The sequence below is a fragment of the Monodon monoceros genome, unplaced genomic scaffold (genome assembly GCF_005190385.1).
Source record: "Monodon monoceros isolate NGI ecotype Baffin Bay Population unplaced genomic scaffold, NGI_Narwhal_1 Super_Scaffold_4, whole genome shotgun sequence".
Lineage (NCBI taxonomy): Eukaryota > Metazoa > Chordata > Mammalia > Artiodactyla > Monodontidae > Monodon > Monodon monoceros.
Genome location: NW_021703781.1, coordinates 72,935,873 through 72,956,904, shown reverse-complemented (window position 1 = coordinate 72,956,904; position 21,032 = coordinate 72,935,873). Strand labels below are relative to the sequence as shown.

The 21,032-nt window shown below is 48.0% G+C and overlaps 1 protein-coding gene across 1 annotated transcript in view; it reads right to left on the bottom strand.

Moving 5' to 3' along the window:
* The window catches only part of TACC2 (transforming acidic coiled-coil containing protein 2), a 189,643-nt gene that overhangs the window by 49,449 nt on the left and 119,162 nt on the right, over positions 1-21,032 (bottom strand).

Below are 21,032 nucleotides of genomic sequence, written 5' to 3'. Positions count from 1 at the left end.
AACCTGTTATTATAGATTTAGTCACTTTCTAATCATGTTAATGATCTTTCCCTTCTATTGAGCTGAAAGGCCAAGAGGACAGCCTGTTTTGTTTTGTGTTTTTTTTATCACTGCATCCCCAGCCTAAACATCCCGTAAGTGAACACATGAATGAATGAGAGCTGGCAGGTCAGGTGGAGGACGTGTCAGACTAAAACACAAAGCACAGCCCCCCTGCTGATCCCAAGAGTGTGAAAATGGCCCTCGCTGGTCTGCAGCAAAGTCTCCTCTCAAGGAAGATTCTTCAGCCAGAGAGATGAACCGAAACTCCACCCAGAGGATGCCCCCCACCCAGGAACAAGGGGATGCCACTCACCGAACTAAAGCCTTATCCTGGGCTCGAGAAAATCCAGAGCAGACAGTCCTCCTCCATCACCCTGCTTCCACTGAGGACTCAATTTCAAGCCAGAAAGGATGAGGCACCCCCAAATCTCTGAGCCAGGCATGTGTCCTCAGGCTGGAGGGCAGCTCCTTACGCGCTCAGGATGCACGGGGGTCCATGGTCCCAGCCCCACCACACTCTGAGGATGCCGGCGTGCAAGAAGCAGCAGCATCACGTGGGCTAATTTCTGTCTCGGGATACTTTAAATAGACCAAGATGCCACTTACTTACTTGCAACAAGGAAGGTAATTATCAAGAGGGTGGATACTTAGGATCGCTGCTGGCACGAGCGACCCAGCCGGCGATTTGGCAGAAGATGTACAATCGGAGGGTGACGCATCGGGTGTGTACGGAACGCGAAACGCTCACAGCGCAGAGCACCAAGATATCAAAGGACCAGGGTCCTCTGCAGAAGTCAGCATCTTCTAAAGACCATCTGCCAGCCGGCAGAGAATGCCACGACAAACCAATCCCTCCACAGTCAGGCAGGGCAGGAAAAAAGGGCCATTTGGTGAGTTCTCCTTCAGGAAATCTACATCGATGTTTTTACAACTTGTCTGTCAGAGACTCACTTTGTCAGAGCCAAAGATTCCCCCGCCCCCATCCTTTCAAGGACCCTGGCTCCTCCAACCTGCCACACAGCCCTCCAGGGACAAAGAGACGAACAGAAACATCAGAGCTGCTTTTGATGGGATCCAATGAGCCGAAGCCCGCATACTATCAAATTTCATTAGTAAAGACTGGATTCATGCAGACGCGACAGAGGCCATGCTGACTTTCACAAACACATGTTAATATTAACAGACTTAGCTTTTGTCTAGGGGGGAAATTTAAGATCCACGCCTGGACAACAACAGATCTAGGTGCTGACGTTTTGCAGAATCTGTTTACCGGTATGAAAAACACAAGGAAGTTATGCAACCGGGCATCAAAGAGAAAGAGGAGCTTGGATCTGCGTGGTGAGCCCCGGGTGTCGCCCTGGCCCCCAGCTTCACACACGTCAGGGGCAATGCTGAAGAGATACACGGAGACAACTTGCCTCTTTCCTGAGTTTCCTTGAAGGACCTGCAGACTGGAGTCCCCACTGCCGGTCACCGTTGTCCACATCCACCGGGCCCATTCCACCGGGGGCCATGTCCACCAGGAGGCAAAAGCCATCTCCGCTGAAGAACAGCTTCTGTCGCCCCAATTCCCACCCCTAATTCCTTTGCTGGTATCTCTGGGATCTGAATCTCTTTAAGATGTCACGAAAAGGTTAGCTGCACCGCCAGCCACAAATGTTGTGAGAGCTTCCCCAGCCTCCAGCAGAGATACTGAGGGAGAGACTCTGTGCTCTTCCCATGGCTTCTGCATCCCCGGGCCCTGGCGATGTGTGGCTTTAGAGCACAAAGGGCCCCTGATCTTTCCCAAGAGCACAAGCAAGCGACAGGGAGGGCCGGACGCTTGTGGATTCAAGCTGCTGAATTCCAATGAGGTCTCCCCTGCTTGCAGCTGCCCAGCTGGCACACCTGCTCGGAAGGGACCACCGTTCCCCACGGCCCCGTGCGGGACGCAGTGCGTGGGAAGGGCAAGGGTACACCAAGCCCCTGTGTGGTTCCTTGCCTTGTTTACCGTGAACTTTTCTGCATCAAAGCATCAGAGGCTACCACGGACCCCTAGAATGCCATTCACTTCCAGCACTTCCTGCATTGTTTTCATATTTTCACTCCCTCTCCCAGGAGCGGAGAGCAAGCTAATTAGAGGAGGCGGATAGCAGCTTTTTAAGTTAGCTCTTTTCTCCCTATTCAGTTTCTCAGGGGGCTCAAAAACATTCCCAAGAGCAGGGATTTCTGCAGTCCCCCCACAGAGCCTGGACATAAAAATAAAGCAGCATTTCAGAGTCCCAATGCATAAAAGCAGTTCCCATCGGCTGCTTGATTATTTTCTCCTACCAAAAGAACCTAAAGCACAGGAAATTATTCTGCAAAGGCTCCACACTTTTAAAATGAAAAAGTAACTAATTTGCCAAGAAGCTGTATTAGAAAGAGAAATGTGCCATTACAGTCTGCCAAAACGACTCTAAATTGTAGGGAAATATATTCAGCAGGATATGCATATCTAGGTTCTCCATATAAGGAAATATGTAAATACATGCAAATACGATAAGGTATATGCACTTCCATAGTGTAAAGACATACCTCTTAATGGCCAGGCATGAACTATAATGACTTTAGTTCCTAGCATGAAGAGCGTTCTAATAACTATCAAATGTTGAACTCTTTGTTGCGTGTCAGGCACTGGACTAGGCCATCTGTACATTTCTCGAGAATCTGCAAAAACATCCTGCTGCTGGAGAGCAGGCCCATTTTACAGAAGACACAACTATGGTTTAGAGAGGCAAATTACTTCGCTCGAGGCCATCCAGTTAGTAAGCTAGGGAAAGCAGGGCTCATATCTAGAACTGTCTGCCTCTAAAATCTGGGCTGTCTTACTACATCAGTAGCTTCCAAACCTTTTTAGCAACAGAACTATTTTTCCAAATGAATCTTACATGAAATTCCTATGCATAGAGAAAGGTAGTATTTCACTTATTATGTAAGCTCAAGGTATAATATATTCTAATTATAAAGTCTATTATTGAGAACAATTAAGCTATTTTGATGAACTTGAAAATTTGACACTGAGGGTCGGGGATGCCAACTGCAGCATTAGATCTGTTGATTCCTCTCCTGGCTGCACATTATTAAGAAAAGTCCCAGGGACTTCCCTGGAGGTCCCGTGGTTAGGACTCCGTGCTTCCACTGCAGTGGGCCCGGGCGCGGGCCCTGGCCGGGGAACTAGGATCCTGCAAGCTGCACAGTGCAGCCAAAAAATAAAAAAGGAAAGGAAAGTTCCGATACATACCGATGAGTTAACCACAAACAACACCTGTTTTTAACAGCTTGTCCTGTGACCATGGAACATTCTTTAATAAGGCAGACAAGACAGGAGAGCTACCTAACCGGGCAAAACCAAATTAATCTATCAGCGCAGGGCCATATGCTGGTGGCATCCAATACCACACAGTGTGTGTGTACAGAGAAAGAAAGATGGAAATGTGTAACCAAGTGCGGACACACCGTGCTGGGTGCTGAAACCTGAAGTCTACCAAGCTCCCCAGTGCGCTGGTAAAGTTTCTAAATATCTTTCCAAATACTTTTCTCAGATTTTGGAGAATCTCTATAGAGTGCTGAAGCCCACAGAGCACAGCTTGGAAACTTCTCCTCTGCACAACAACGAATACGGTCCCTCTATAGATGGCACATTGTGTCAAAACAGTATTTTATGGCAACTGTCCCCAAAGCAAGACAGCCGGCAGAATGTAGAACCCCGAGGCCTATTAACCTATATTTTTGATTTGGTTTAAATATGTTTGTGTTTTACTTCTATAAACTACAACAACAAAGTAGTATAAGATCACTCACATAATATAATAATAATATAACATAGTATAATATTAGTATAATATATAAGTAGTTAGTATAATATAATTAACATATTATAATATATACACATACATACATACATATACAAATACATGTGTGAATGTGTATCTATAAATAAAACGTCAGAACCTTTTAAGAGAGAAGAACTATAAATGCAGTTTTCCAGCACATCATTAAACGGTTACATTTTGCTTAAGTTTTACTAAAGCTAATTCAAGGGCTTGGGAGAATACATTTTAGAGACCACAGAATCTTCCAACTTTGAAGCTGGTAGAAAACTTAGAGACTCCTTCCTGCTCCAACACTCTTATCACGTCTTTTTAAACAGGTGAGGAAACTGAGCCCTGGAGAGCTAAAGTGATTCCCAAGGCCACCAGCCCATTCGTGGCAGACGTTCTATAGAACTGGGCTTGCCTGCAGGAAACACTGACTCCAAATAACAGCTTTCTTTTCTAAATATAATGTCCCTCCCACCCTGGAAATCTAAAGTTACCTATACTTACAGGTTACCTGATTATCAAGACACACTGTGATTAAGCGTTGCTAAGGTGGAGGGGACGTTTCCACGTGCGTATCAATTTCCAGATCAATTCCTCAGAATTCCAGTGTACAGTTCCCACTGTGAAAGTGATTCGGGGGACATAGGTTCTTGTCACCACCCACCAAGAGTGAAAGGACAGAGTGCAGGCACTTGAGAGGTGGGGTTTCCCAGGACACGAGCCCCAGCCTCTGAGCTCCTCGTGGAGGGACCACCCGAGCGAGAAGTGAGCCCCTTCTCCTCCTACCCACCCCCTCCTTGAAGACAAACCAAGGGAAAGGCAGAGCGCTGGCCCAAAGCCCCGACTCAGGGAGGACGGCTCGAATCCTCCAGGTCAGAAGACCACCGTCCCGCCCGAAGACAGAGGGAGACCTTCCGGGAACGAACGTGAGCTCTCGAGAGATAAGACGTCTCGTTCATCTCTGCAGCTCACGTAAGAGTCTGATGGATTTGTGAGTGAGCAGATATCTTTGAAACTGATGTGCACTAAATTCTACTCATCAGAACATTCTGCTGTGAGAGCCTTGTCAAGAAAAGCTGTCTCTGCCCCAAACACACACACACATGCTTCCCTCCTGCCTAAAACAACTTGGCCGGACTGGTCATTTTTTCGGGCCAACTGAAAAGGGTCTTTCACTTTAATTTGCCCATCCCGGACATAGAAAAGGGATTTGCTCAGCAACATCGCTCCTCAATATATAGGTAAAGGGAGAACGTGATTTCAACACAACCAAAGGCTGGCTGGGATGCTTCTTGGACTGTCAGGTGGCTGAGGGGCCCACGGTCAAGTGCTGTCTCTCATGAACACAGAGCCAGCTCTGGCAAGCCAGGCAGCTAGGATTTTCTGCCTGACACTCTAGGGAAAATCAACATAGATGCTAACACACGTATCCCAAGATTCTTGGCACCTAGAGTCTGTCGGGCTATAAGCCAGGTCCATTTTCAGATTCAAGTAGCTTTCACTTGGTGGCTACGTTGAGACGTCAGCAGGGTTCAAAAGGCACTGATCAACTCACTGGCCACCTCTGGGTTAGGCTGCTGCCCCAGCAAGAGAAATGCAATCACAAAGGGAAAGAGTATACATACATAGAGGAGTCCCGCAGACCTGGTGATGGCCTGTTATAAATTGACTATAGTTGCAAGAAACAGGAACCGACTCAATAACTAAAAAATGGAATTTATACAGAAAGGCTATGGTGGCTGAGGAGTCAGATTTGAAGAGATAGGGAGGAGTGTCCAATTGGCCCACCTTGGATCGCAGGCCCGTCATTTAGCTAGAAGAGGGTAGGGAACCCTGATAAATAAGCAACCCATCCAGACCCAGTGGAATGGGGGAGACAGAATGTCCCCCAAAGAAATCAGAAGTTGGAATGGATGGTATGCAGTCCATCAGCTCTCACGACACTATAACTACGTCACTCACTGTAACCGTGTGACCTTAGGCAAGTCACTCGACCTCCCAGGCCCTTGGATTGTTTGTCCAGTAAGTGGGGAAATAACTTGAAGGATAATACTTCCTCCATATTATTACGGCTCCAAGTCTGCCCTTGGCTTCTAAGCAACAGAAATTTGGGGGAATGTGATTTGCTAGCCAGTTAAGTCTTCTATTTTATTTGGTCTTGCCTACTGAGTTGGGCATGAAAGAGAATCTGGAGGCCACACACAGCACGGGATGGCTGTCCTGCCAGGTAGTCCGTGGACACAAGTGCATCCATGAGAATGTGGACACTCTCAGAGTCACACTGAGCTGGGCCTCATCCTTCCCTCAATGTGCACACAACCCACGTCTGCCAGGGACAGGGGTGAGGGCTCGGTGTGGCACTACACACGTGTGTGTACGCGTGTGCCCGATGAACCCCCCCGCCACACACACACACACACACACACACACACACACAGAGTTAGCTCTGAAATTGACTTAACTGCAATGACACCGGAAACTTCACAAAAGAGAAGTGACTCTACTGGCTGCGGGCCTCATTGCAGGCAGTGAAGAATCAACGCTGAATGGGCTCCGGACTCGTGATTCCACAGATTTGTAACCACATCGTGTTATGCCTTCCTGGAGAAAGGCCAGACTGAATCAAGTCTCAGGAGAAATAAAGAGAGAAGGGACCCAGATGGCCCTTTTATGTCCTGACCTTCATGCTGATACTCCTGAAATCTCATCTTTGTAGCCTAACGGCTTGCTTGAGTAACTTACATTGGAATCTTTCAACTCAGATTCTTAAAAATCTAACTGGATATTGATGGATGCTAGCAAAAAAAAGATAGGCAGATAAATAGCACCTATAAAGACTAAGTGGTAAAAGAGACAGAAAAACAATAGGAGAGGAGGCAAAAACTCAAACAGAGCAGTAATGTTTGGCCACAACCACCAGGGCTTTTTCTAGCACCTGGCAAGTAACAAACCCTCCCTCAGAACCGCATACTGTTAATGAGGGTGGGTGGGTTTGCAAGTACAGTCAGGAGAGTTCCAAGCTAAGTGGTAAGTAGAAAAACAGCAAATCAGGGACTTCCCTGGTGGCGCGGTGGCTAAGAATCCGCCTGCCAGTGTAGGGGACACGGGTTTGAGCCCTGGTCCAGGAAGATACCACATGCCATGGAGCAACTAAGCCCGTGCGCCACAACTACTGAGCCTGCGCTCTAGAGCCCACGAGCCGCAACTGCTGAGCCCACGTGCCACAACTACTGAAGCCCGTGCACCTGGAGCCCGTGCTCCGCAACAAGAGAAGCCACCTCAATGGAAAGTCCGCGTGCCGCAACAAAGAGTAGCCCCCGCTCGCCGCAACTCGAGAAAGCCCGCGCACAGCAATGAAGACCCAACGCAGCCAAAAATAAATAAATAAAATAAATAAATTTATAAAAATACCCGAGCAAATTAAGGAATATAGTATGAGCTTATTTGGGGTACAATAATTATATATAAACGTAAACAAATACACATAAACACATGTATATTTACATACACATATATATCTATGTAGAGATGGTCCAGAACACAAGGAATTGAACACAGCTGGGACCTGATTAGCTGGATGTCCAGAGTGACACAATATAAGAGAAGGCGCCGACAAGGAGTTTGGAGAAAGCAGAGTGGCAGCTAGAATGCAGCCAATCCCCTCTGCACAGTTCAGGGCAGACACGCCCACGTGGGCCAGCCCCCTCCAGGCTCTACCCGCAGGAGTGCAGCGGGGCCACCCTTCAGGTGCTGTCACAGCCTGCAAGAAGCATCCGTCCTGCATCCAGGGCTCACCTTCCACACTCAGCGAGCATTCTTCTGATTTCAAGGTGGTTTTCCAGGCAGGCACCTGGGTACCAGGATGGGGGTGCCCCAAGCAGGGGCCAACGTTTTACAATCAGTACCTCAGAGCTTCCTCATCCAGCCTCTCACGTGACCCTCACAACAAGGGAGGCACGTGGATTTCACTCCATGACTATTTCAGCAGGACCTGTCAGGTGCTGGGCACCTGGGCAGCTGAGTCAGACAGATCGGCTCCCCATCTCGAGAAGCTTGCGTCCTCCTGGGTGCCCAGGAGGAGAATCCATAGCCAAGTGGCTCAGCGACTTGCCGAGGGCTCGGAGCCAATACCAGAGCACGTGTCTTCCGTCTCTTGTCCTAACCCAAGTACCGTCCTCCACGTCCTAGAGGCTCCTGGACGTTGACAGGCTAGACTCCTCATTTGCAGATCAGTCTCTGGTACATTTGGGTGCTGTCAGTTTCCCAGAGCATCCTCACCTCCAAGGCAACAGATCAAATGGAGTTTCTGCATCTGGGTCCACGACTGCCCGATGCGGGGTATCCAGCCAGGCCAGCCTGGGTCTCCTGCCCTACTCGCTCCCTCTCCCCTTCCTTATGGCCACACTTAACCCCCTCCCCCTCATTCAACCAGTGTATGTCTAGGCACCCTGGCCCTGGCATCCTGACTACAGTGGCTTGAGGTTCTTAGAACCTACAGGGAGTGATGAGGGGAGGTCATGGGCCACCCAGACCTCTGGGGTCAAGAAAGTGGCCTCTGTTGGGGGTCAGGTCAGCCCCTGAAGTCTGTTACCCTCATCAATCACATCCTGGGCAAAGGGTAATATCATCACAGAGTCAAGGGAGACTGAAGTGCTGACATCCTAGGACAGACTCTTTCAGGAGGCCACAGGATTTCCGCTTAGCAGAGAGCAGGGGCGGCTCTGGCCTTAGATTCCTGGTTCCCAAGTTCTTTAGATCCAAAGTGTCCTCACCTGAGTGTCTGTCTCTCTCTGTGTGTCTATCTCTCTGTGTCTCCATTTCTATTTGCCTCCCTCCCCTCCTGTGCGTGCGTGCGTCTGCGCACGTGTATGTGTGTCCCCTCCCTTGCCTAGCTCCCCCGCCATGCCATCCCCCTCTCTAGTCAAAACAAGAAAAGGAGCAGTGGAGGCTGCCCTGCTAATTTGATTCCTGCACTTTCCATCACTAATTTAAAGCTCATGCATTTTGACTTTATAAAATTCTTCATTTATAATCTTACCTTTAAATTGGTCCTTTAAGGCTTTGCAAATTATTGTTAATCATGGCCACTGGAGAAAGGACTTGAGGGCCCTTACTGCATCAGGCATTAACGTCCCTATACTCACCCCTTGTAATGTTTCACTCAGTATAAATACATTACTGAGTCACGCTGAGAAGTCCTTGTCCTTAACAAATACATATACACCTTACAGGTAGATTGCAACCAGCTTGTTAAAACCTGAGCATCCCAGAAAGCATGGCGAGTTCCTTGTGAGACCCAAGCAGCTGGGATTATTAACGGAGCAGGAACCTACAGATTCTTGTTTGTAGAAAAAGGTTTTTGTCTCCTTGGCCTTCCCTGGGTTCCAAAGAGCAGACTCAAGCAGTTACTGAAGTGAGGGAATGCAGAAACAAAGGAAAAGCAGTAAAGAAACAATAGTTCAGTGATAAAACAGAGTCCTAGTTCCTCCTGAAGGTATCAATATATACAGAACAAGTGGACACATGTTTTGCAGGAACCAAGACCCTCCCGGGTGGAGGATGGTGACTACACGCTGACCACAAGTACGCAGACCCCAGACTGGTTGGAACCAGAAGGTTGATGATTGAGATTCCCTAAACGTCATCCTGTCACCTCACCACCAACCAATCAAAAGAAAGTTATGCACCCTGCAGCCCTCACCCCAAATGTTGCCTTTAAAAATCCTTCCCAGACTTCGCTGGTGGCGCAGTGGTTAAGAATCTGCCTGCCAATGCAGGGGACACGGGTTTGATCCCTGGTCCGGCAAGATCCCACACGCCGCGGAGTAACTAAGCCCGTGCTCCACAACTACTGAGCCTGAGCTCTAGAGCCCGTGAGCCACAACTACTGAGCCCTTGTGCCACAACTACTGAGCCTGAGCTCTAGAGCCTGCGAACCACAACTACTGAGCCTGCGTGCCACAACTACTGAAGCCCACACACCTAGGGCCAGTGCTCCGCAACAAGAGAAGCCACTGCATGAGAAGCCCGTGCACCGAAACGAAGAGTAGCTCCCACTCGCCACAACTAGAGAAAGCCCGTGTGCAGCAATGAAGACCCAACGCAGCCAAAAATAAATAAGAAAAAAAATCCTTCCCTGCAAACCTTTGAGGAGTTCAGGTCTTTTGAGCATGAGTTGACCATTCTCCTTGCCTGTCGCGCTGCAAATAAATGCTGTACTTTCTTTTACCGCAATCCAGTGTCAGTAGATTGGCTTTGCTGCAAAGCAGGCGAGCGGACCCAAGTTCAGTTCAGAAACAACACCCTCCTGGGGAAGAGAACAGTGACCCTTCAGCGACGCATCTGGAGACCCTGATGCTTTGACAACTGAGAACATGCTTCCAGAGTGGGTTTAGATTTTGCTATATTTCACTTATCTGAACCAATACGTCCCACAGCCTCTCTCTGCTAATCAGAAAGATGAATTCTCCAGAAAACCTCTTTCCCAGCTCTGCTAAGTGAATGACAACCTGCGGTCCACTGTGGGCCTCAATGAGCCTCCATCGCGATGCTGCACGCAGAAACAAGATGTACAAACCTGAACTCGGGATGGGGTGGCCAGAATACTTTTGTAAAAAAAAGTCTGACATTTAGAAAGTTTGAAAAGCTCATTTTCTACCACCGTCTGCAAACAGGGCTTCTGTATAATAAAGAAGGAGGAGGATGCCAATCTTTTGTCCCTTTCTTTCCCATCTCTTTACATGATAAAAAGGAAAAGAACAGCTTGTAAACAGGAGGCCAGTTGCAGAGAATAAGTATTGTTCAATGCCTTGAAAACATGCTTTTCCCTGAAGGCACTGCCTGCCTCAGTGTGTTATCGTGCCCTCTCTCATACAAGATGCAGCGACATCAACCCAGTCTTTGACCTACTTATTAAAAATTCTGAACTGATAAAATCTAAGTGAAAGCACTTTCTTTGTGTATAAGATAGGAATTTATGATTCTGATCATTTTGTAGATGAACAGAGCACAACATCCACCAAATATAAAAAATGAGATCAACAGATCTGGTTCTAAAAGTCCTGCTCTGTCATCTGTGAGGTGAGCCACTTGGGACAGTTTCTGTAACATCCCTGGGCTGCAGTTTCCCCGTCTATGCAGTGCGCATAGTAGCGAGTAACAGGTGGTGGTACCACCAGCCATATGGGGTTACTTTGAGGAGTGAGTTTATACCTGGGAAATGCCGTGCACAAGCCCAGGCAGTTCGAAGGCATTTACTCTCTCCAGTCCTTCAAGTGTTAAAATTCTACAACCAAGATTATTGTATCCATCACCTAAACATAATCAGAGAAACACTAAGCATAGTCATCTTTTCTTTAAAGCCCCCTGTAGTCAGATGACAGCTGTACCAATGATTCCTGAGTTTTCTACAGAGCGATGAGAAAAGAGTGTGATTTTCTTGTTCTTCCCACACACCTAACACCAACCCCCGCCCCCAGACACATACGGCTAAAAGGGCTGTGGGCGAGGAATTGTAAAATTAAGCAAGAAACTTCACTCGACTATTTACTGAATTAATTCACAGCCACTCGGAGAGAAACTATAATCAACAAAACAGAAGTTATAGCCCCTGATCTACGTTTTTACAAGGTCTTTCTGGCTGCTCAGAGAACAGCAGCAGGAGCAGGAGTGGGAGGCGGCGGGGGGGGGGCGGGTGAGGAGATGATCAGATCAGCAAGGAGATAGGAGAATCCAGAAGGGAGAAGATGGGGCTCAGACTAGCGGAGGGGCATGGACCAAGGTGGTGAGAAGCCGCCAGATTTGAGGTGTTAACATGTGAGAATTAAGGAGCCAGCTGTCAGCGGTGGAACTGAGATTCCAAGAGCGTTTTCAAAAAGTTTTGGCTAGGGGCTTCCCTGGTGGCACAGTGGTTGAGAGTCCGCCTGCCGATGCAGGGGACACGGGTTCATGCCCCGGTCCGGGAAGACCCCACATGCCGTGGAGCGGCTGGGCCCGTGAGCCGTGGCCACTGAGCCTGCGCGTCCGGAGCCTGTGCTCCACAACGGGAGAGGCCCACATACCGCAAAAAAAAAAAAGTTTTGGCTAAATATAAGCATTTATTTTTACTTGCACTATAATTGATACAAGGAAAAAAATAGTTTTTTCTCAACTCCAAGAGACTCTGAATCATCTTTTACACTGGTCGATTTAATAATAACAAAAATATCGGAGCCATCATCACTGGTTTAAATATGGCAAAGCTGGTAAGTAACCCCGTATTTCAGTTACGTATAACAAACTCCAACGAACAGATAAATTACCCACATGAAACAGACAAACTGTCTGAAGGTTAAGGGATTTGTGACAATAAGCCAATTGGGTTAAAACAGACTCTCAGAGCTGACCTTCTTGACAACAAACAACTCAATTTTATGATAAAAGGAACAGAACATGGTACAAATCTGACCATAGTCACCTGGCTATTTCTCTTCATCTTGCCTGCAAGCCCAGTTACTTATAAGCATGCTCCAGCCTCCATCCTCACTTATTTTTAGGGCAAGATGTTAAAGGCCAGCTTTGTGCTTTGTTTCTCAGATCTCTTGCATCAAAGGCTCAAAGTTCTCCAATTATCTCAAGGTTCCTGCCATTTAAAAGTCATGCTTCTGGTTTCAGCTGAAAACCTTAATGTAAGATGAATTAAATAATTAGGGGCTTATCTCTTCTTGTCTTTATTTGTCACAGGACACGGGAATGGATTAAGCATAAGAGATAAGAAAAGGAAAGAATCAGGAATTTCACCTAAGTCTTTGCTCACAAAACTGGGGGAAGCATGAATGGAGAATATGATACATTTTGCCCAAAATTAAGATGGAGAAGCTCTGACTCTTGACATTCCACCCTGCACTTCCTTCAACAACCAACACCAGAGGGTCTCACGGGCTTGGTTCAGGTAATGATCATCATGACCACTGAGAGAACTGGCCAGCTTGAGATCAGACTCCTGGAGGAAACCCCATCCACCAGATCCTCATTCCACAGCCTCTAAATTCAAGTAAATAGAAATCTTACAACAAAGACATCAGGGATGGAAAATGAGCATCTCCGCCAAAGAATGCAAAAGTACTCAGATATGGAAAAAATATCAGACATTTCCTAAGCACCATTTCAAGACGGAGGCCCCACAAACCCTCAATTTCTCCCTTAGACACTGTTTTCACCCCAGGCCTTGGAAGCAATGCCTCAGAATGAGCCAGAAGGAGAGCGGGAAGGGGAGCGTATGTGTCACTCAGAACAAGGGACTCCACGGGCACAAACACTGGATTCTGAGCCCTTAATAGATGCCTGTCTGAGGGATGCCCAGAGGTGAGCTCACCCATCTTATCACAGTATGTCCAGTGCTCTCCGTCTTAGATTTTTTCCAGGTCCCAGATGAGGGAAGATGCAGACTCACTTCCTGACACATGGACACACTGTCAACGCGCAGCTTGGGGACCTCGCAAAGACACGGAATGCTGCTCGGTCATTTCCTCACCCCCACTGCACACTGAGGTCTCCAGCCCAGTGCCTAGGATGCCCATGTGCACGGCTTGGGGGTGTGGCATTGGCCTCCCCAGCAGATGTGGGCTCCCTGCAGGCCGAGTGTGGCCGCTGCATCACCTTGGCCCCCAATTCTTCATGTGTAGCCATCATTCTATTACTTTGTTCCCTTCTATCTTACAACTTGACTGCTCCAATGTCACGGATTTTCATCCCCAATTTCATTTTTTACCAATAAAAGGTTACATCCGGGTATGGGGAAGATATTTCCCAGGGCCCCTGAGATTTGGGCAATCCGTATCATCTGGCAAGCCTGTACCCAAACACCCCCGCACCTCTGGTCCCTTCCACCCACCACCAGAGGCATCTAAACCCTGACTTTTAGAAGGAGTGGTCACATTCGGAGAAGTGGGAGAAAATCAGTACCCAGGAAATTACAAATATCATGTCATGTCATGCCATGTCATAGTATATATTTTGAGCACAGATTGGGAAATATAATATGTAAACCTAAGAGAGTGAGCTTAGAGAACCAAACAGCAGTATTAAAGCACCCCCTTCCCAGCAGGCTGGTTCTGAGGTTTAGCATGTTCTTTTCCACCTTCACAAGCACGAAGGGGTTTTCTTGTTGTTATAAACAGTTCAGACAAGTGATATTAATGTAGCCTACTACATAACGTATTGGCATTGCAGGGTTTTCTTCAGTAGATTACATAGGAATTATGCTATGTTCACACAAACAAAAAACCAGAAACATTTCATAGATCATTTCTTTGTTTTGTTGTTTTTGTTTGTTTTGTTTATACTGGGTTTGTTTTTTTATTAAGACGTTACTTTTTAAGAGCAGTTTAAGGTTCACAGCAAAACTGAGGAAAAGATAGAGATTTTTCATATACTTACTATTCCCTGCCTCCACACATGTATAGACTCTCCTATTACTAATATCCTCACGTAGAGTGGGACATTTGCTACAATTGATCAACATAAAATTGACACATCATAATCTCTCCAAATCCATAGTCTACATTACCGTTCACTCTTGGTGTTTTACATTCTCCGGGTTTGGACAAATGTATAATGACATGTATCCATCATTATGTCATATATCATTCCTTTACATATATTCTCTTAGGTGGAGAATTCTTCTGCAACAAGGAGGGGGATGGGGTGCTAACCCCATTTCATGGATGTCATCACTGAGGCTCTGAAAGCTGACGGTCCTGAGGGCACAGACTGAGCCGGCAATGCCTCGTGCCCAGGAACCTAGGACAGGTCTGCATTGTGTGCGGTGGTCTACTAATTGTTTTTTAAGGTGGTGTTTATTAACTTTGCACTGTTCTTGACAGTGGAGATGGGCTGCTTAGTGCTGATCTGGGCACACTCACCCCTCTTTATCTCGGGAGCAGCTGGGTCACTACATCAGCACCCCCCGCCCCCGCAGTGTCCATGTCACCTGACTCTCTGGTCCATGTAAAATATGCAGGTCACAGATATGGACCCATTTCACCAGCCAGAAAGACAGAGAGGAAACGGAGGACTTTCAGTCAGGAGAAAGAACCTTCAGACAGTCCACTGAATCCACGGGCAGGGCCAGGCGACAGGGACAGACTCACACAGAGAGGGCAGACAGGAGAGAGAGACAGAGACAGAGAAAGGCAGGGGGGGAAGAGTTCTGCCAGCACAGGCTCCTCCTACTGTCTTGTCTCTGGGAGCAGGTGGCTAGTGACTTCGGGGCCGTGACTAAATCCCGAGGTGGCCTTGATAGCTGAGGGCAGCCCCGGTTCTGTGCAGTCGGGTGGGTGGTAAGAGCCACGCCCTGGAGCGGGGCCAGCGTTCATGATGTGTGGTCCACAGCGCTCTTCCCTCATCTGTTACTAGAACAGTTGGGCGTGAGGGACACGAGAACGAACACCTCTCCACTTCTGAAGTCCTGCTTCCTCATGCTCACAGGCAGCACCTTGAGCACCAGTCCCACCAGAGTCCACCTCGCCATTCTTACCTGGCACTCCTTCCCACTGACCCCACCTCTGTGTAGCGCCCTGACCACCAGCAGCGAGACTCTGGGGCAAACACTGATGGAAGCTTCCAGCCACGCAGGACCACACTCCACCTGTTCCTTACTTCTCCCTTTGTCTTGGGTCATGCTTCCAGGCCTGACCCTGGGACCTAAACATACTCACTACAGGTGCCAAAACACCCGGGAGTTTTCCCAGGAGCAGGCTCGCCTCCCATGACACCCCTGTTAGGGCCCGAGACACAGGCTGAGCTGCCGAAGGTCAGTTCATCGGCCAAACAAGGACCAGGGCCCAGAGGACCGCCCCTCCCCTCGGTCTCCTCACTTCCCAGCCTGGTCCCTGCAGGCAGCACCAGAGGCTGCACAAAACCCCAGCTGCTGAAAGCCCCTTAGAGGCATCAAGAGGTTAGAGGGGCAGCCCCAGGAGGAACTCACCTACTGTAGGTCAAAGAAGGTGAGTCTAAAAGCCACAAACTCTGATGCTTTAGGTTTTTCAGGTTTTTGTCCAGTTTTTTGGACAAAATGGGAGGAGATCCCTTTCTCTAAGCCATCCTGACAATTACCACCTGTCAGTTACAGGAAACATTTTCCCTCTTTTCTTTCTTTCTTTTTTTTTTTTCTTTGCTCTGAACCTTTTTTATTTTTTCAGTTGAAGTATAGTTAATTTACAATGTTGTGTTAGTTTCAGGTGTACACCAAAGTGATTCAGTTATACATATACATATATATATTCTTTTTCAGATTCTTTTCCCTTACAGGTTATTACAAGATATTGACTATAGTTCCCTGTGCTATACAATAGGTCCTTGTTGTTTATTTTGTATATAGTAATGTGTAACTGTTAATCCCAAACTCCTAATTTCTCTCTCCCCCGCTCCCTCTTTTCTTTAAATCAGTTTGAAGTTTTGGTTTTTCACGTGCCAGCGAAGGTGCCTAGCTGAGGCCACAGGCAAAGCCCTTCCGAGGAAGAGACACTGAGGCTGGAATACCAAAGGGTCCAGCCTGGCCCCGGCACCACCCCCCCACCCCCGGCAGCTGCCTCCCGAACACCCTCTGGGCACTTCAGCCTTTTCCTTCTCCCCCAGGAGCAGAGTTCCTTGGAGACTGATGTTGTGAGTGATGACCTCACTCCCCCAGCAGCACTGTCCTCCAGGAAAGTGTCTTCAGGGTCAGTCTTTCTCCCCTCGAGCATTAAAGGAAATGAACACAGTGACAAGATCCTCTATGAACAAAGTCGGGCCAGGAAATTCCACGCAAACGTGTTCGCAGATGTTTTCCCTAAAGTAAAGCCAGCCTCTCCCGCCTTCTTCCTGGAGGGAAAATACTTCCAGACTGCTTTAGGCATGTCCCTTTAAAGCAGATCAAAGAACGATTAGCAAGTTCCACCAGGGCCTTGACAAAGAAAAGTAACTCTCAGAAGCTGGAGCCCCCTTTGATCCAGACTGCTTCTGAAGTCCCAGAGACCCAGATCTGATCCCCATTAAAGGCGAGCTTGCGCAGGGTGGGGGGAAGGGGACGGAGCTGCAGAAAGCATGGCTGCTCCTGGGCAGGCAGCCACTGACAGGGTTGTTGGCAAATCTCAGTGTGATTTTCTCCCCCAGCATCAATAAAGAGCGGCTGGGTGTTTAATAAGTGTTAAGCTCAACCTAGACGAACTTCAGCTACCTCCCACTCGGATAAACAGGGTAAACCCCCACTTCCCTTAGAAATTGACCTCTAGAACATCCCTGAGATGATGGAAGGAATCAGAAAATTAAAAGACACTTCAGGGCAAAGACACAGGCTAAGACTCAAGGGAGGGCCTGGACCAAGGGCCCTGTCAGTCATTTTTATCCCCAAATAAACTATCCACTACATTTCCTCAGCGGGGAGAGAATTTACAGTCTAAGCTATTTCACTGCCCTGGGAGGACACCTCTGGTTTAAGCTTGCCAAATGATATATCTAAATATATTTTTTAGCAAATTGAAAGTTAAAGGGAAACGATTAAAATGACTACCAAGGGCTTCCCTGGTGGCGCAGTGGTTGAGAGTCCGCCTGCCGATGCAGGGGACACGGGTTCCTGCGCGGTCCGGGAAGATCCCACATGCCGCGGAGCGGCTGGGCCCATGAGCCATGGCCGCTGAGCCTGCGCGTCCGGAGCCTGTGCTCCGCAACGGGAGAGGCCACAGCAGTGAGAGGACCGAGTACCGCCAAAACAACAACAACAACAACAACAAAAATGACTACCAGACTCAGTTTGAATAATAACTAGCAGGAAAGGCCCGAGTGATAGTTCACAAATGATGTGCTCATGGGATTTAAAACTAACTTTCTGTCAGGAAAAAGCCCCCTGTGATATCTAAGATCCTGATGTTTCCAGCTCTAAAATTCTCAGACTCTGCAACTCCACAAACACCTTGAAGGAAATGAAGCTGGGATGTTGACCGCAAACTGGGCCCAGCAGTTGGCCTTAGCTGTCAGTCCCATAAGGACAAAGAGATGCTGGATCTGCCTGTTAGCAGGGCTGGAGCAAACCCTGGACAGAAGGGCCACCTCCACCCCTGCCTCCACCCCACCATCCCCGGCCCAGAGCCAGGAGCTGCTGCTGCTTCCATTTCAGGAGAAAGCAGAGAAAACAGTGAAAGCAGCTAACGCAGAGAAAACAACGCTTCTAAATAAGGAGGGTTGGCAAGTACAAAACCTGCGGGAAGTCCACCTCTCCAACAGGTAATTTATCACACAGAAATGGGATGCACTGTGCAGAAGGCCCTAGGAGCCCTAGGGCAAAGAATGAGAGAACAAAGGGAATTCGGCCTCACACAGTCCTGCCCCAGCCTCATAAGCCTCTGCACTGCCTGCAGCCGCTGCCTCATCTACCCAGCAATGAAGGCGGGGAAGAGACCAGCTGAGACACGGACAGAGACACCCTCAGGTGCACAGAAGTTTGGGAGAAAACAGACGTCTGAGAGGAGGAGCGAGCCATCCAGGAAGGGAAGGAGGAGGCTGCGGTGCGTGTCCAGCTGTTACCTGAGTAACCTGTAGCCTGCAATGCATCCTGGGATATTCTGCGGGAGCCTTTAGGCAGGGATGTGCTTCCTTTAACCCGGGGCTCTGGCAGGATCCTGTGACGCTACATGGTGGTGACTGGCAGGCCAAGGGTTGAACCAGCTGTCTTCCTGGGTCAAGTACCACAGAACCTTAGTGCCTGGGGTCCACCCGAGCCTGTTCTGGCCCCATCGAGTCCCCGACTGCAGGGTCCCTTGGCATAGCTCAGTGTGGAGCTGATGTGCCTAGGATTCTTTTTGCTAGTAAGACATTCATTCATCTGTTCATGCATTCATTCATTCAACAAATGATTTACTGAGCACCTACTATGTGCCAGGCACTGTACTAGGTACGGGGGACACAGGCATAAAAAGGAAAATTGTGAGAGACTGTAATGGAAAAGAATATGAAAAAGAATATTTGTATGTATAACTGAATCACTTTGCTGTACAGCAGAAATTAAACACAACATTGTCAATCAACTATACTTGAATAAAATTTAACTAAATAAATAAGTAAATAAAAAGCAGCAAAAAAAAAAAAAAAAAAAGAAAACCAAGGAGAATGCCCTCATGCTGCTCACATTCTGATAACAGTTAAAGGGACAAATCAAACAACTCCACATTGTGCTGAGTTTTACAAAGAACTCAAACAAAAGAATGATATACTGAGCTGCAATGTCCAATACAACAGCCGCTTACCATACGTGGCTCTTTTAATTTAAATAAAATTAAAGATTCAGTTTCTTGGGTGTACTACCCACATTTTAAGCGCTCAGTAGCCACTAGTGGCTAGCGGCTACCATATGGGACAACACGAATTATAGGACCTTTCCATCGTCACAGGTTCCACCGGACAGCACTGGAGAGTAAAGGCAGGAAAACCTGCCGAGAATCAAAGCTGGAGAAGGAGGCGGCCATGCCAGCGTGGGGCAGAAGGCCTTCTAGACGGCTTACAGCATGTGCAAAGGCTCTGGGGCAGGTGGGTATCGCATGCTCAAAGAACTGAGAGGTGACCAGTGTGCTTGTAGGCCCCAACAGGAGGTCCGAATGTTAGACTAAAAGCAATGGGAAGCAGATACAGGGAACTGTTTAGAAAGAAGGGAGGTGAGGGAAAAGGAGAAACAGGACTTGACTACCAGGTTTCTGGTCAGAGCAGCTGGGCGGTGAGGTGCCATGTGCTGAGATGGGGAACTGGCGTGGAGGCTCGGTTACTTCATATGTACTTTTTTTGTTTTTGAAATAAGGAAGGTCATCAGTTCTATTCTGGACAAGTTAGGCCTCACTGCCCCCTGAGAGACCCAAGAGGAGATATAAAGTAATCAGCTGGATAAGTATGGTGCTCAGACGAGAAGGAAGGATATAAATGGGGGCATTCTTGGTACATAATAGTATTAAATCCACGAGCATGGATGAGATGTCTTAGAACAGAGAAGGTGGCCCAGGCCGAAGACTTGAGGACCCTTGTGTCGATAAATGGCCATGAGGTAATGAGAGGAGGGGACACGGGTCCAAGCCCTGTATGATCAGGTGCCAGCAAAGTACAACTCACTGCCTGTTTCTGTAACTAAAGTTTAACTGGGACATTGATATACTCACTAACTGTCCGTGGCTGCCTTCACACTCTCACAGAAGAGTTGTTGCAACAGAGACCATACAGACTGCAAAGCCTAACATGTTTATTGTCTGGCCCTTTACAGAAAAAGTTTGCCAACCCCTTAATTTAAGCCATGCAGTGAGTTCAGTCTCCTTACCTGTAAAATGGGGGTGGAAGTACTTGCCTCATCATAGGAGCAATGATATAATGTGTCTATAATGGGAAACACCTGAGTCTACTCAACAAGACTAAGAAGAAGAGCTTTTCACGCTTGGCTTTGACACTGCAGCATCCAGCTCTGTTTCCACGTTCGGCAAAAGCAAACAGCACCCACCCGCTCTCTAGAAACAACCGCTAAAGTGAAGTTGTAAACATAAACAGAACCAGTGTCACCAAAGCTTCCACTTCCAATGCAGAATGGGTATACACGAGCAGTTCTAAGTCAGTTCTTTATGGCCAACCAGTCTCCCGCAGACTCCCGTCAACCTGGAGCAAAAGCATGAGTCCATCAACAATTGGCTTTCATGGAACAATTGTTTACAATGCCTAAGTCCTCATCATTAATCTTAGGGAGAGAGAATGGAATTGTTCAACATCCTTTGCCTACCCCCGAACGCTGCCCCAGCTCAGGCAATCCATCTGGCAAGAGCAGCCAATCATATTTCAGGCTACAGTGGTTCCTAGGCAACCAAAACTATAGCCACTGAAACAGGCTGTAGATGACAGAAAGAAACATGAAGATGAGGACAGAGCGTCAATGGGGAGAGTGCCCCGAATCCACTGACCTGGATGTAACACCTGCCACGGTCACTTCATCTCCCAGTCGTAGCTGCTCACCCTACCATAAGCAGGTGCCCTGTCCCAGTGCCCAGCAGAAAGGGGTGGCATGACCCCTTGGACAGTTGGCAGCTACCTGGAAGGCCTTGGAATGTTCTTGCCTTCTGCTCACCTTAGAGAAAGCCAGCAGATAAGCCCTACAGAGAAGGTAGTGAAGGG